Source organism: Ustilago hordei, assembly GCF_900519145.1.
Source record: "Ustilago hordei strain Uho2 genome assembly, contig: UHO2_mito, whole genome shotgun sequence".
In the NCBI taxonomy this organism is placed as follows: Eukaryota; Fungi; Basidiomycota; class Ustilaginomycetes; order Ustilaginales; family Ustilaginaceae; genus Ustilago; species Ustilago hordei.
This window is the reverse complement of record NW_024545271.1, coordinates 105,115-118,292: the sequence shown is the minus strand read 5'-3', so window position 1 is coordinate 118,292 and position 13,178 is coordinate 105,115. Positions and strand designations below refer to the sequence as shown.

The 13,178-nt window shown below is 38.3% G+C and overlaps 5 non-coding genes across 5 annotated transcripts; 3 read left to right on the top strand and 2 right to left on the bottom strand.

Annotated features, from left to right (window-relative positions):
- Positions 1-3,256: 3,256 nt before the first annotated feature.
- Positions 3,257-3,327, top strand: tRNA-Val(TAC). The gene has a single exon. It is a non-coding gene; the product is annotated as a tRNA-Val (tRNA).
- A 7,812-nt stretch (positions 3,328-11,139) lies between these two features.
- On the top strand, positions 11,140-11,222 carry tRNA-Leu(TAG). Its single transcript has one exon. It is a non-coding gene; the product is annotated as a tRNA-Leu (tRNA).
- Positions 11,223-11,432: 210 nt separating this feature from the next.
- tRNA-Arg(TCG) lies at positions 11,433-11,506 on the top strand. The gene has a single exon. It is a non-coding gene; the product is annotated as a tRNA-Arg (tRNA).
- Positions 11,507-12,366: 860 nt separating this feature from the next.
- Positions 12,367-12,440, bottom strand: tRNA-Met(CAT). The gene has a single exon. It is a non-coding gene; the product is annotated as a tRNA-Met (tRNA).
- Positions 12,441-12,869: 429 nt separating this feature from the next.
- On the bottom strand, positions 12,870-12,943 carry tRNA-His(GTG). Its single transcript has one exon. It is a non-coding gene; the product is annotated as a tRNA-His (tRNA).
- Between the last annotated feature and the right edge of the window lie 235 nt (positions 12,944-13,178).

Below are 13,178 nucleotides of genomic sequence, written 5' to 3'. Positions count from 1 at the left end.
TATTATTACAAAAATTTTCCCGCGCATTTTTTTTTTAATGCGCTTTATAGAATCTTCGATTATATTAGCAAAAAAAAAAGATCTCCCGCCGTAGGCAAAATAGATTATAAACGTGAAAGTCTTCTAGTTAGGAACTTTTTTTTAACCAAAAATAATGCCTCAACTACTACCTTTTTACTTCGTAAATCAAATTTCATTTGCTTTCCTAGGACTATTTGTACTACTATTCGTATTTTCTAAATACATCCTACCAGCATTTGTAGAACTATTTGTTTCACGAATGTACATTACTAAACTGTAATTAAAGAATATCAGAAAGCAAATTACTTTCTGATGCGGGTTCCTAGAAAATTCTTCTTTTTCTTATGCGCGTAGCGCCCCGCCCCGGGTGAAACCCCGCGCCATATAAAATCAAAGATTTTTCGCGTAGTTATAAAATGCCGGCAAATTTCAAGCGCGTACGCGCGGGGGGCTGCGCCCGCCCTATAGGGCTTCGCCCTCTTTTCAATTTTCTAGGGCGCGCCGAAGATGCCTTCGGCGCCCGCCGTAGGCGGGCTTCGCCCTCTTTTAAATTTTATAGGGCGGCGCATTTTATTAGCGCCTTCTTTTTGTTTTTTTTTAAGAGGCGCGCGCTACGCTAATAAAATTTACTAGTAAATTTTATTAGGGGCGCCAATAAAAAATAGAATCTTTTTTATAGGCGGCAAAATTTCCGCCTACGGCGGGCGCGCGTAGCGCCCCTGATTAGGCGTAGCGCAAAATCTTCGGCCCGCAAAATTTCCTAGGAAATTTGATTAGGCGCGGGAAAAATTAGCGCCTTATATAATCTTCGATTATATTAGCAAAGAAAGAAATCGAAGATGCCCGCCGTAGGCAAATTTCAAAGAAGCCGCGCTACGCGCGCGCCTTCTAATAAATACTAAAAAAGACTTTTTATAAGAGTCTCCACTTAAGATCTTTTATAAAATTCTATATTTACTCGAACTAACCATTTTTTATATATAAAGAGCCCTATTAGAAAATAGATTGCGCCTATAAAAAATCTTCGATTTTTATTGGCGCGGTATATTATAATAAATAGGTTCTCAAATATCTTAGTTAAGAATCCGGGCGTAGCCCCGCGCCAATAAAAAATAGAATCGAAGATTCTTGCGCGTAGTTATAAAATCGCGCCGCCCTATAAAATTTAAAAGAGGGCGAAGCCCTATTGGGCGCGCTCTGCGCCGAAGATTTTTATTTTTTATAGGCGCATTTTATTAGCGCTTTTTTTTTATAAAAAAAAAAAAGGCGAAAAATTGACTAGGAGCCGAAGGCTTCTAAGCGTAGCCCGATCGAAGATTTTGCGCATAGCGCGGCTATAAAAAATTAGAATAAAAACAATTTCGAAATAATAGACTATTATTATAGCGCCTATAAAAATCTTCGGCGCTACGCGCGCCTACGGTTATAAAATCGCGCGTAGCGCATTTTATTAGGGCGTGTTTCACGTCTTATATGATTTCCTGATCGCGCCTAATATAATCGAAGATTATATAAGGCCAGCCCCCCGCGCGTAGCGCAAAATCGGCGCCGCCGTAGGCAAAAAGATTCTATCCCTTCGGCGCCCGCAAATTTCTTTGAAATTTTATAGGGCGGCGCCCAGGCGGGCGCGCGTAGCGCCCCGCGCGTACGCGCTTGAAATTTTATAGGGCGCGCTACGCATCTTAAAAAAAAAACAAAAGGCGCTGACGCGCGTTAGAAAATCGCGCGTTGCGCATTTTATTAGGGCGCGCGTACGCGCGCCCAATCGAAGATTTTGCGCGTAGCGCGGGGGGCTCCTAATAAAATCTTTTATAACGCGCGTAAGCGCTTTCCGGAGGGCATAGCGCTACGCGCGGGAAATTTCATTAAGGGGGCTTCGCCCGCCCGCGCGCGTAGCGCGGCATTAAAACATTAAGTAATAATCCAATTCTTCTTATTTTATGCAATGACATTCCTAATTCATTCTCCACTAGAGCAATTTGAAGTAACTAGTCTTATTTCTCTAAACCTACCTGTACTTGGACACATTAATCTAAGTATAACAAACCTAGGACTATATACAATTCTAACAGTATATCTAGTACTAGCACTTCACATTATGGGAAGTAACAACAAACAACTAATTCCAAGTCGATGGAGTATCTCACTAGAAAGTTGTTTTGCTTCTGTACAAGGACTAGTTAAATCACAAATTGGTGGAGCTAACGAAATGTACCTACCATTTATTTACTCTCTATTCTTCTTTATCCTTATTGCAAACCTAAGTGGTAACGTACCATACGGATTTACAGTAGCTACATCAATTATGGTAAGTATTGGTCTAAGTATGACAATCTTCATCGGAGTTACAATTCTTGGTCTACAACTACACAAAGTACACTTCTTCTCATTCTTCGTTCCTTCAGGAACACCTCTAGGACTAGTACCTCTACTAGTACCTATTGAGCTAATTTCATACCTAGCACGAGCTTTCTCACTTGGAGTTCGACTATTCGCCAACACAGTAGCGGGACACACTCTACTTAAAATCCTTTCAGGATTCCTAGCTCCAATGTTCACATCAGGTGCTATTACAGCTCTTATTACTCTAATCCCATTCTGTATCTTTATAGCACTAATTGGACTAGAAATTTCAGTTTCATTCATTCAAGCCTACGTATTCTGTATTCTAACAGCATCATACCTTAAAGATGCTATTGATCTACACTAAAGAAATTAACTTAATTGACAAGCCCGCGCATTCTTTTTGTGCGCTGGCGCTAATTTTTCTAATGCGCCGCGCCCTATCGAAGGCGCTACGCCCTCTTTTTTTTAAATTAAAAAAAATGCGGGCGCCCAATCGAAGATTTTGCGCGTAGCGCGGCCGGCCCGTTTTTTAAAAAGGCGCTACGCGCGGGGCTTCGCCCCTCCGGAAAAATAATAAAAAGCGCTACGCCCTCTTTTTTTTTATTAAAAAAAAGAAGGGCGCCCAATCTTCGATTTTGCGCATAGCGCGGCAGGGGATAAAAAAAACAAAATAATAATTTTATAGGGCGGTGCTAAGCACCTTAACCCCCCTTTCATTCAATATTGATTATAAATAATCCAGTATTAGGTTATATTTCTTTCAATTAATAAATACAGTTTTAATATAAGTAATGTTAATATTTTTATAGAAAATAGATGAACTCTTTATTTTTTCATTATTTCATTTTATACAAGCTGTTTATATATAGGAATACGTAAAGATACAAGTAAGGATTTAGCTGAGTGGTTTAGCATCGATCTTACACATCGAGGACAGAGGTTCGATTCCTCTAATTCTTAAATTAACTTAGTGAGGGGCGCTCACTCTTATAAAAAGAAAACAAAAATTCTCAGAAAGCGCCGCGCGTAGCGCAAAATCTTCGATTTTTATTTTGTAGCGCAAAAATCTTCGGCGCATAGCGCGGCTACGCTTAGAAAATTCAATTTACTAGTAAATTTCATTTTATTAGGCGCGGTAGATAAAAAGTATATTTTATATCGTTTTGTATGATCTAAAAATTAGAGTATATACATTTCTTATAATTAATACTAAATGCGCCGCGCGTAGCGCAAAAATCTTCGGCGCATAGCGCGGTTCCACCCGGGCGCCCTCTTCGGCGCATAGCGCGGTTCCACCCGCGCAAAAATCTTCGGCGCGGCTACGCTTAGAAGCCTTCGGCGACTAGTCAATTTTGCGCGCGCGCGTACGCGCGGCGTTATAAAAATATTCGATTTTTATTAGGGGCGGGTGAAGAGTAAAATAACTGTTTATAATAATTATTCTCTCTTATAGGAAGGGGAAAATTACCGCGCGTAGCGCATTCTTTTTGTTTTTTTTTTGTGCTGCTTTCTCTTTTAAAGCCCAATAAAAATCGAATATTTTTATAGGGCGGTTACTCTCTAGAATTTTTTAGTGCGCAAAGCGCTTTCATTTTCTTTTTATTTTTAAGTAATCATTAAAAAGAGCTGCTATATATACAGTTTAGTAATATTACTATATTTCTATCTTATAAAGTTATTCTATAAAATACAGCGCCGCGCGTAGCGCAAAATCTTCGGCGCATAGCGCGGCTACGCTTAGAAGCCTTCGGCGACTAGGGGGCGCGCGGATAATTTTTGTTTTATAGAATACTATTTTCTTACTATAATTGGTTACAATTACTTAGTAATGATCTAGGGTTAGCAAAGCTATTATTCTATATAAATATATTGTTAAAATGTTTAATCTATCTCGAGTTGCTACTACAGCAATTTTTAACGATGCACCACAACCTTGGCAACTAGGATTCCAAGATGGTGCATCACCAACACAAGAAGGAATTACAGAACTACACGATTCCATTTTCTTCTACCTAGTATTTATTTGTTTCGGAGTACTGTGGGTACTATCATCAGTTATTATTAACTTCAATAGTAACAAATCACAACTAGTATACAAATATGCTAACCACGGAACTCTAATTGAGCTAATCTGGACAATTACACCTGCTCTAGTACTTATTGCTATTGCTTTCCCTAGTTTCAAACTACTTTACCTTATGGATGAGGTAATTAGTCCTTCTATGACAGTTAAAGTAGCAGGACACCAATGGTACTGGAGTGCAGAATATTCAGACTTCATTAACGAAGACGGTGAAAGTATTGAATTCGACTCATACATGGTACCAGAGACAGATCTAGAAGATGGTCAACTACGACTACTAGAAGTTGATAACCGAATGGTTGTGCCAATTGATACACATATCCGGTTCATTGTAACTGGTGCCGATGTTATTCATGATTTTGCCGTACCATCACTAGGACTAAAAATTGATGCAATTCCTGGTCGACTTAACCAAACATCTGTTCTGATTGAACGAGAAGGTGTATTCTATGGTCAATGTTCAGAGATCTGTGGAGTTTACCATGGTTTCATGCCTGTAGCAATTGAAGCAGTAACACCTGAGAAATACCTAGCATGGATTGATAGCCAAGCTTCCCCCCTTTTTAATTCAGTACAAACTGATATGATTGGTACTAGTGGTTACTTTAGTAATTACATTACTAGTACTTTTGATGATGCGAATAATAATTCTACAAGTAGTATTTATATTCCATGGAGTGATACAAATATGATGAAAGCTAGTCGACTAATGCTTAATGATATTTCTAATTTTTACTCCGCGCGCAGCGCATTCTATCATTAAAGAATGCGCTGCGCGCTGATAAAAAAGTACGCGCCCTACTAAAAGAACCTACTGGGAATACCGGTATTAGTTACTATGAGGTATCTAAAGAAGGTATTCTTAATAATGAAAATACAGTAAATCTAAAAAATACCGCGCTTTGCGCCTCGATCTCAATTTAATAACGAATCCGCGCCAATAAAAATCGAAGATTTTTATAGGCGCTATATATTGTACAAGATAATGTATCTGATGATAAATACGTCGGAAGTGCTACAGATTTTGAGCGACGATTTGGAAATCATTACAGTTCTATTCGAGATCTTTACGACGATAGTACTAAAGGTGCTAAATTCCATAAAACTCTCTTTGCAAATGGTATCGAGAATTATAGTGCGCTACGCGCGCCATTAAAACAATTCCTAATTCTTATTTTGACTTCATGAAGGAGTATAATAAAGATAATAGTTACAGTAATGATAATAAACTATTTCATGTACTACAGCAATTTACTCAATATGAAGCACGTATGTATGAACAAGCTATTATTCATAGTGTGGAACCAGCACGGGCAAGAAGTCTCTTTTAATATTGCCTACGGCGGACTAAAGAATTTGTTGATAATCGAAATACAACACCAATTCAAGCTATCACTCGTGATACTGATAAAGTCTATGATTTCTCTTCAATTCGTCGAGCAGGACAACTGCTAGATATTGATAAACGAAATATTCAAACATCTATGAATTATATAACTTACCATAAATCAGATGTTCTAGGTGAATATGTACGGTTTGTAGATAATACTAAACCAATTCTTAACGTGGGTGTTCAAAATAAAGATCATCTCTCTCTATTTAGTCAAATTGATTACACTAGTATTCCTGAAAAACGGCTTACGATGAGAATTTTAATAAGCGCTACGCGCGGAGAATATTCAACTAGTGGAGAAGCAGCAAAGGATTTTAATATTACTCGTAGTCCAATCAAGAATAATATTAACAAAAAATTCACTCAATGTATTGTTAATGGTCTACCAGTACTTATCCTATTTTGTCGTAATACACTAACTTCTGCTAAGAATAGCATTGCTGTAGTAGTTGTAGATAAGAAAACAAATACCGCTTATTCTTATTCTAGTATTGCTGACGCTAAACGAGCTATTAATATGGGAAGTACTATTAACTCAGGTACAATCAAATCTAAATATATTATGAGAGGAAAACTATACAAAAATCGTTTCCTAATTGTAGAGGCGTCTAATTATAATCAAAATAATACGGACCATTTAGAAGAAACAAAAATTGCTATTGAGGCAGTAACACCAAAAAAATACCTTGCATGGATCGATAGCCAAGCTTAATATTATAACTTACAATCTCCCCCTTTCACAATTCTACACGCGCCTGCGCGGACGCGCCTTCGATTTTTATTGGCGCATTGCAAAAAAGTATAGTAATTATACTTAAAAAATGCATAAAAATCTTCGATTTTTATAGGCGCGTATAGTAATTTTACTTCCGTGCCAGCGCATTCTTAAAAAACCGCCCTAGAAAATTTCAAGCGCGTACGCGCGGGGGGCTGCGCCCGCCCTAGAAAATTGAAAAGAGGGCGAAGCCCGCCTACGGCGGGCGCCGAAGGGATCGGCGCAGAGCGCGCCCAATAAAATTTCTTTGAAATTTTATAGGGCGCCTACGGCGGCGCATTTTCTTTCTTAAAAAAAACAAACAAAAAGCGCGTACGCGCGGGGGAATAAAGATATTCCGCGCCGCAAAATTTCCTAGTAAATTTTATAAACGTAGCCGCGCCGAAGATTTTTATAGGCGCTTCTATTTTTTAAGATAAAGTGTGTTGAGGTTAACAGGTCGTGAAAGGGGGGCTTCGCCCGGAGGTTTATTAAAATGAATAGCTGCTTTACCTAGAGAATCAAAATAAAGAATTTCATTTGTAAGAGTATTAGTAACTTTCACTTTTTTGGATGTTGGTAGAGTAATAGGTAGTTTAAGAATGTTATCAACAATTGATTTAAGTTCCGTAAGAGTAAGTAGAGTATTAATATTTGCATTAGGTGCGCGGTGTATTACTAATAAAAATGGTATCACGAATCCGCGCGTAGCGCACCGCGCCAATAAAAAATCGAATATTTTTTATAGGCGCTTTAACAATAGCTCGAGCCCGTTTTACTCATAAGTCGTGAAAAAGCTGCAGTAGAATGCCTAATTTGGATAAGTGTAAATGTATCACCGCGCGGGGCGCTACGCGCGCCCCCTAGTAAATTTTGCGGGCGCCCAATCGCAGATTTTGCGCGTAGCGCGGCCCCTAAGAAATATTATTATATAATAAAAGTCTAAGTACACCTATATTATAGAAGATATAAAATATACGAATATTGAAGGGTCTTTTATTAGTACCGGAAATCAAACTTTCGTACTTATCGAACGTGAAGTAGTATTCTACGGACCTTTTTGTGCGCTGGCGCTAATTTTTCTACCGCCCCGCGCGTAAGCGCCTTTTTGTTTAATTCGCGCCTGGGCCTATAAAAATGGCCCCGCGCCTAATAAAATGAAATTTACTAGTAAATTGAATTTTATAAGCGTAGCGCATTTTTTATAAAAAAAAGAAGCGTAGCCGCGCGTAGCGCCTTCGATTGGGCGCGCGTACGCGCGGCTTCGCCCTAATAAAATGCGCTACGCGCGATTTTATAAGGCGCCTTTTTTAAAAAACAAAAAGAATCCGCTAAGGAAAGCGCCTATAAAAAATATTCGATTTTTTATTGGCGCGCATAAAAAGAACGAAATCGAAGATGCGCGGGAAAAATTAGAAAAATAAGCAGAATGCGCATTATTTATTTCGAGATATAGGAATAGAATCTAAATTTGATTTACTCCTGTCTATACTTATTACTTTCTCTTAAATAAATTAGAATGCGCGGGGTAGGCTAAAATCAAAGATTTTATTAGCGTTCTATACATAATAATCTATTTATTTGTTGCCCGCGCGTAGCGCATTTTGTTTTTTTAAGAGGCGTAGCGCGCCGAAGGCATCTTCGATAGGGCGCGCGTACGCGCTTGTTTTTTAATAAAAACAGCGCTAATAAAATGCGCTACGCGCGATTTTATAACTACGCGCAAAAATCTTCGATAGGGCGGGGCGCTACGCGCGCCCCCCGCGCAGGGCTTCGCCCCCGCCGTAGGCAAATTTTCTAAGGCGTAGCGCTTTTTCCTCCATTTGGTAGGAGCGCGCGTAGCGCGGCTTTTTCTTACAAATTTGCCTACGGCGGCGCGATTTAATTATACTATACAATAAGTATAGACTTATTACCGTGCGTATCTACTAGTTATGTAAATAAAATGGAATTATAACAAGTAGAAATTAGTAACGCAGAAAAATTTCATTAATTTAAAAATGCTTACAATTCTATATCAGGGCGCTGCCCAGCTACTAGAGATTCTGGTAGTACTAGTACCAATTCTACTAAGTGTTGCTTTCATGACAGTAATCGAACGAAAAGTTATGGGATCAATGCAACGACGAATTGGACCTAATGTTGTTGGATACTATGCTCTACTGCAACCGTTTATTCTAATTAATTTGGCGAGCGGCGTTATTTCGTAAGAAATAAATGAAAACGGAACTGTATGCTGGAAACCTCTAATGTCGACCAGTACTTCGTGTAAAAATCTGGCGAATATTACAATGAACAATCAGCAGGAAACCATCGAAGTTACTTTTATGGGATCCTCAGAGATTACGCGTTCCGCATCCTTATTAAGGATGATGATATAATCCACTCTTAGTCGCTATTTTTATTATTATTGCAATAACTTGGCTCGTATATTCATATTCTGAAGAATATGAATACAGTTCGGTTATCATGACGGGAGTACCTTTTATAGCAGCAAACCCTAGTCAACTTTATCAACACGTTCTCCGTTTTACTTCTTGGCCGCGCGCAGCGCATTCAACGATTTAAAAACCATAAAGCAGTAGATCATTGTAAGGATGTACCTACTAATCTAGCTGCTTTTCGACGTAAGTGGAACGGAGTGCGCCAATAAAAATCGCATAAAAAATCTTCGATTTTTGCCTACGGCGGCGCATTTTTATAGGCGCGGTATTTACAAAATTACTTTTCTACCTTTCCGAATGTTTACATATTATGGGTCTTCTTCTAATCTTGGAATGCGGTTTAAATACCGCGCCGCCGTAGGCTATAAAAATGCGCCGCCCTAGAAAATTGAAAAGAGGGCGAAGCCCGCCCAATAAAATTTCTTTGAAATTTTATAGGGCGGGCGCGCGTAGCGCATTTTTTATAGGCGCGATTTTTATTCCCGCGCTTTTTTATAGGCGCCGGGCAAATCAAACTAATTTTCTTGGTCTATTTCTCCGTGTATTTGGATGGAAATACTTTTCTATTACTGTAGTTGAAGCCGCGCTACGCGCGCGCCCATGTAAAGATCTATTTACACGTGAGGCGCTACGCGCGGTATCTTGCTCAATTTCAACCTCTACTTAATGTACTAACAATTGCCGGTGTTCAACCCATTTCTAGCACTATGTCACTACTAACACGGGCGCCGAAGGCATTAGTGCTAGTCTTATTGGACGTAAAGATTCAGAAATAACTCGAGTTAAAAAAAGGAAATCACGACTAGGGACTCTTAATCCTTTCTTTGGTAAAGGACCTGGTAGTACGGCTCTAGATAAAGCTGCAGAAATGTCAGGTACAAAAGTATACGTTTACAGTGCTGATTCTTTCACACTCGGAAATAATAAACCCTTTCGTAGTCTACGTTCTGCAGCTAGTGTTCTACCTATTTCACCTGCTACACTTCCGTCAAAGATAAATACTGGAAAACCATTTAAAGGGTTTTATTACTTAGGGCGGGGTGAAACCCCCCCCCCCACAAGTAAAGATTCCTCAAATAATAAATAATAATAATAGTAACTAAGTATTAGTCGCAGATGCTCTAAAACTAGTTATTAAAGAGCAAGTAATTCCATCACAAGCTACAAAAAGTCTATTCTTTCTAGCTCCTATGGTTACACTAATTTTTAGTCTACTAGGTTGGGGTGTAATTCCTCTAGGACCTGGTCTGGCTCTTAGTGATTTCTCACTAGGTATTCTTTACTCTCTAGCTCTATCAAGTATTGGAGTATACGGTATTCTATTTGCTGGATGGTCTGCTAATTCTAAATATGCTTTCCTTGGTTCACTACGATCTACTGCTCAAATGATTAGTTATGAGCTAATTTATAGTGCTGCTGTACTAACCGTTATTCTGCTTTGTGGTACATTCAATATTACAGAAATTATTGAGGCACAACAAAGTGTATGGTATATCGTACCTCTACTACCTATCTTTATTCTATTCTTCATTTCAGTACTTGCTGAAACTAACCGTACACCATTCGATCTTGCCGAGAGTGAATCTGAACTAGTTGCTGGATTTATGACTGAACATTCTGGTATGATCTTCGTTTTCTTCTTCCTAGCTGAATATGGGAGTATCGTTCTAATGTCTACATTCTCTGCCATTCTATTTCTTGGTGGATATAACGCTATTGAACTATTTGAGAATCCTACTTATATTAATCTACAAAGTCTAGTTCTAGGATTTAAAGCGGTCCTATTTATGTTCCTATTTGTCTGGATTCGTGCTACACTACCTCGAGTTCGTTACGATCAACTTATGGTATTCTGTTGGACAGGTATGCTACCTATGGCTATCGCACTCCTAATTCTAGTACCAAGTATTCTGGTAGCTTTTGATATTAGTTCAATCTCCCCCGCCCATCAAGAATAGAAGCGCCTATAAAAATAAAAATCTTCGGATAAAAATATTCATATTCGATTTTTGCCTACGGCGGGGGCGGGGCGGTATATTTTAGTAAAGATACTTTTTAATATATACTCTATTTAACTTATATAGGTATATAAATATATGTGAGTGTGTTGAAATTGGTAGCCAAGTCGACCTTAGGAGTCGGTAGTCTTAGACTGTGTAGGTTCAAGTCCTATCACTCACAGCATAAATAGACTAAAATTCTATGGTTAGTGATTGCACTAATAATCAGTTTGTGGCCGCGCGTAGCGCAATTTAACTAATTAAATTTATAACCCACAAATTTACATGTTAAAAATATGCAATATCTTTCCTTATCTTTAATTTCTAAATTTTCTCTTTTATAAGAGGGCGCGCGTCCGCGCCTATTCATTAATAGATATAAAATTAGAAAGCATACTTAGCTAAATTGGTAAAGCGCCTAACTTCGGATTAGGAGATGTAGGGGTTCGAGCCCTCTAGTGTGCTATAAAGAAAAGAAAAAAATAGAATTACGCGCGTAGCGCAAAAAATTAGAATGTAATTTCTTATAATCTTATATAGTAGTATAAAATTTTTTGTATCGATTAGGATTAAAAAACGTTTTATTAACTATTTAATATTCTAGCTAACTATAAGAGTTATTAAAAAGTAGTATTTTATTTAAGCGCTACGCGCGGATGATAGCCTTCGGCGGGAAGTATAACATTTATACAAATAACTAAAAAAGAATTTGAATATTGCTAATCTACTAATTTTATATTTAGTAAAGAGAAATTACTTTAGTAAATTAAATTAAATTAAAAGCGCTACGCTTATAAAATTTCCTAGGGGGCGAAGCCCTGATTAGGCCCTAGAAAATTTAAAAGAAATTTGCGGGCGCCGAAGGGATAGAATCTTTTTTATAGGCGCCCCACCGCGCCTAATCAAATTCAATTTACTGGGCGCCCTCATTTTATAAGCGTAGCTAATAAAATGCGCCGCCCTAGAAAATTTCAAGCGCGTACGCGCGGGGGGCTGCGCCCGCCCGCCGTAGGCGGGCTTCGCCCTCTTTTCAATTTTCTAGGGCGCGCCGAAGATGCCTTCGGCGCCTACGGCGGCGCGATTTTATAACGCCGCGCGTACGCGCGCGCGCCGAAGATTTTTTCGCCTTTTTTTTTCTTAAAAAAAAAGAAGGCGCCGAAGATTTTTGCGCGGCCTTCTTTTTTTAAGCGCTACGCGCAAAATCTTCGATTTCGTTCTTTTTGTTCTTATTAAAAAACAAAAAGAAGGGCGTAGCGCCTTCGATTTTTATTGGCGCACTATATTCTAATTTACTAAAAGCGTTAGTTGAGTATTTCGATGAAAATAGCTGGGAGAGGGACTCGAACCCGTCGATTTACCAGTATGAATGGTATGGTTTAACCAGTTAGCCTATTCCAGCTGTAAAGGGGAACTAATTATAATTAGGCCGAATTTTGTTTAAATACACCGCGCAAAATCTTATATTTGTGGCCGCGCATTTTATTATATAAAACGATAATATACTATATTTAGTAGTGTATATTTCTTATTTTGCACATACTATTAATAGTGGATAATATTAGGAGACTGTTTACAATAAAGAATATTTACTTAAAACGCCCAATAAAAAAATCGAATATTTTTTTGCGCGGGCGTATTCTTTTATTAATTTCTTTAACTTTTCTCTATCCTAGATGGAAATATTTTCTAATATTTATTAACCTTGGACCTTTCTACTTCATTGAAGCATAATTATTATAATATAGTCTACCTATACAAAGTTATTTTTATAATAACAACAAATAAGCTATTTACAACTATTAAATTAGTATTGTCTATGACTAACACGGGTAAAACTTCGGACTTGAACCGAAATAAACACAACTCCACAGATTGGCGCTTTACCAATTAAGCTAGTATTACCTTAATATACCGATTAATAGTATTCCTATAGTATATCCAAATCTTTTTTGATAATAACTGAAAAAGAGCGCCTAATAAAAGTTGGGCTTCGCCCACTAGTAAATTTTATAACGCCTCCGGCGCGCAAAGCAAAATATCCGATTTCGTTCTTTTTTTTTTTAAAGAGATCCGAGCCGATAAAAATCTTCGATTTTGCGCGGGGGCGCTACAAAATAAAAAGCGCTCTGCGCCGATT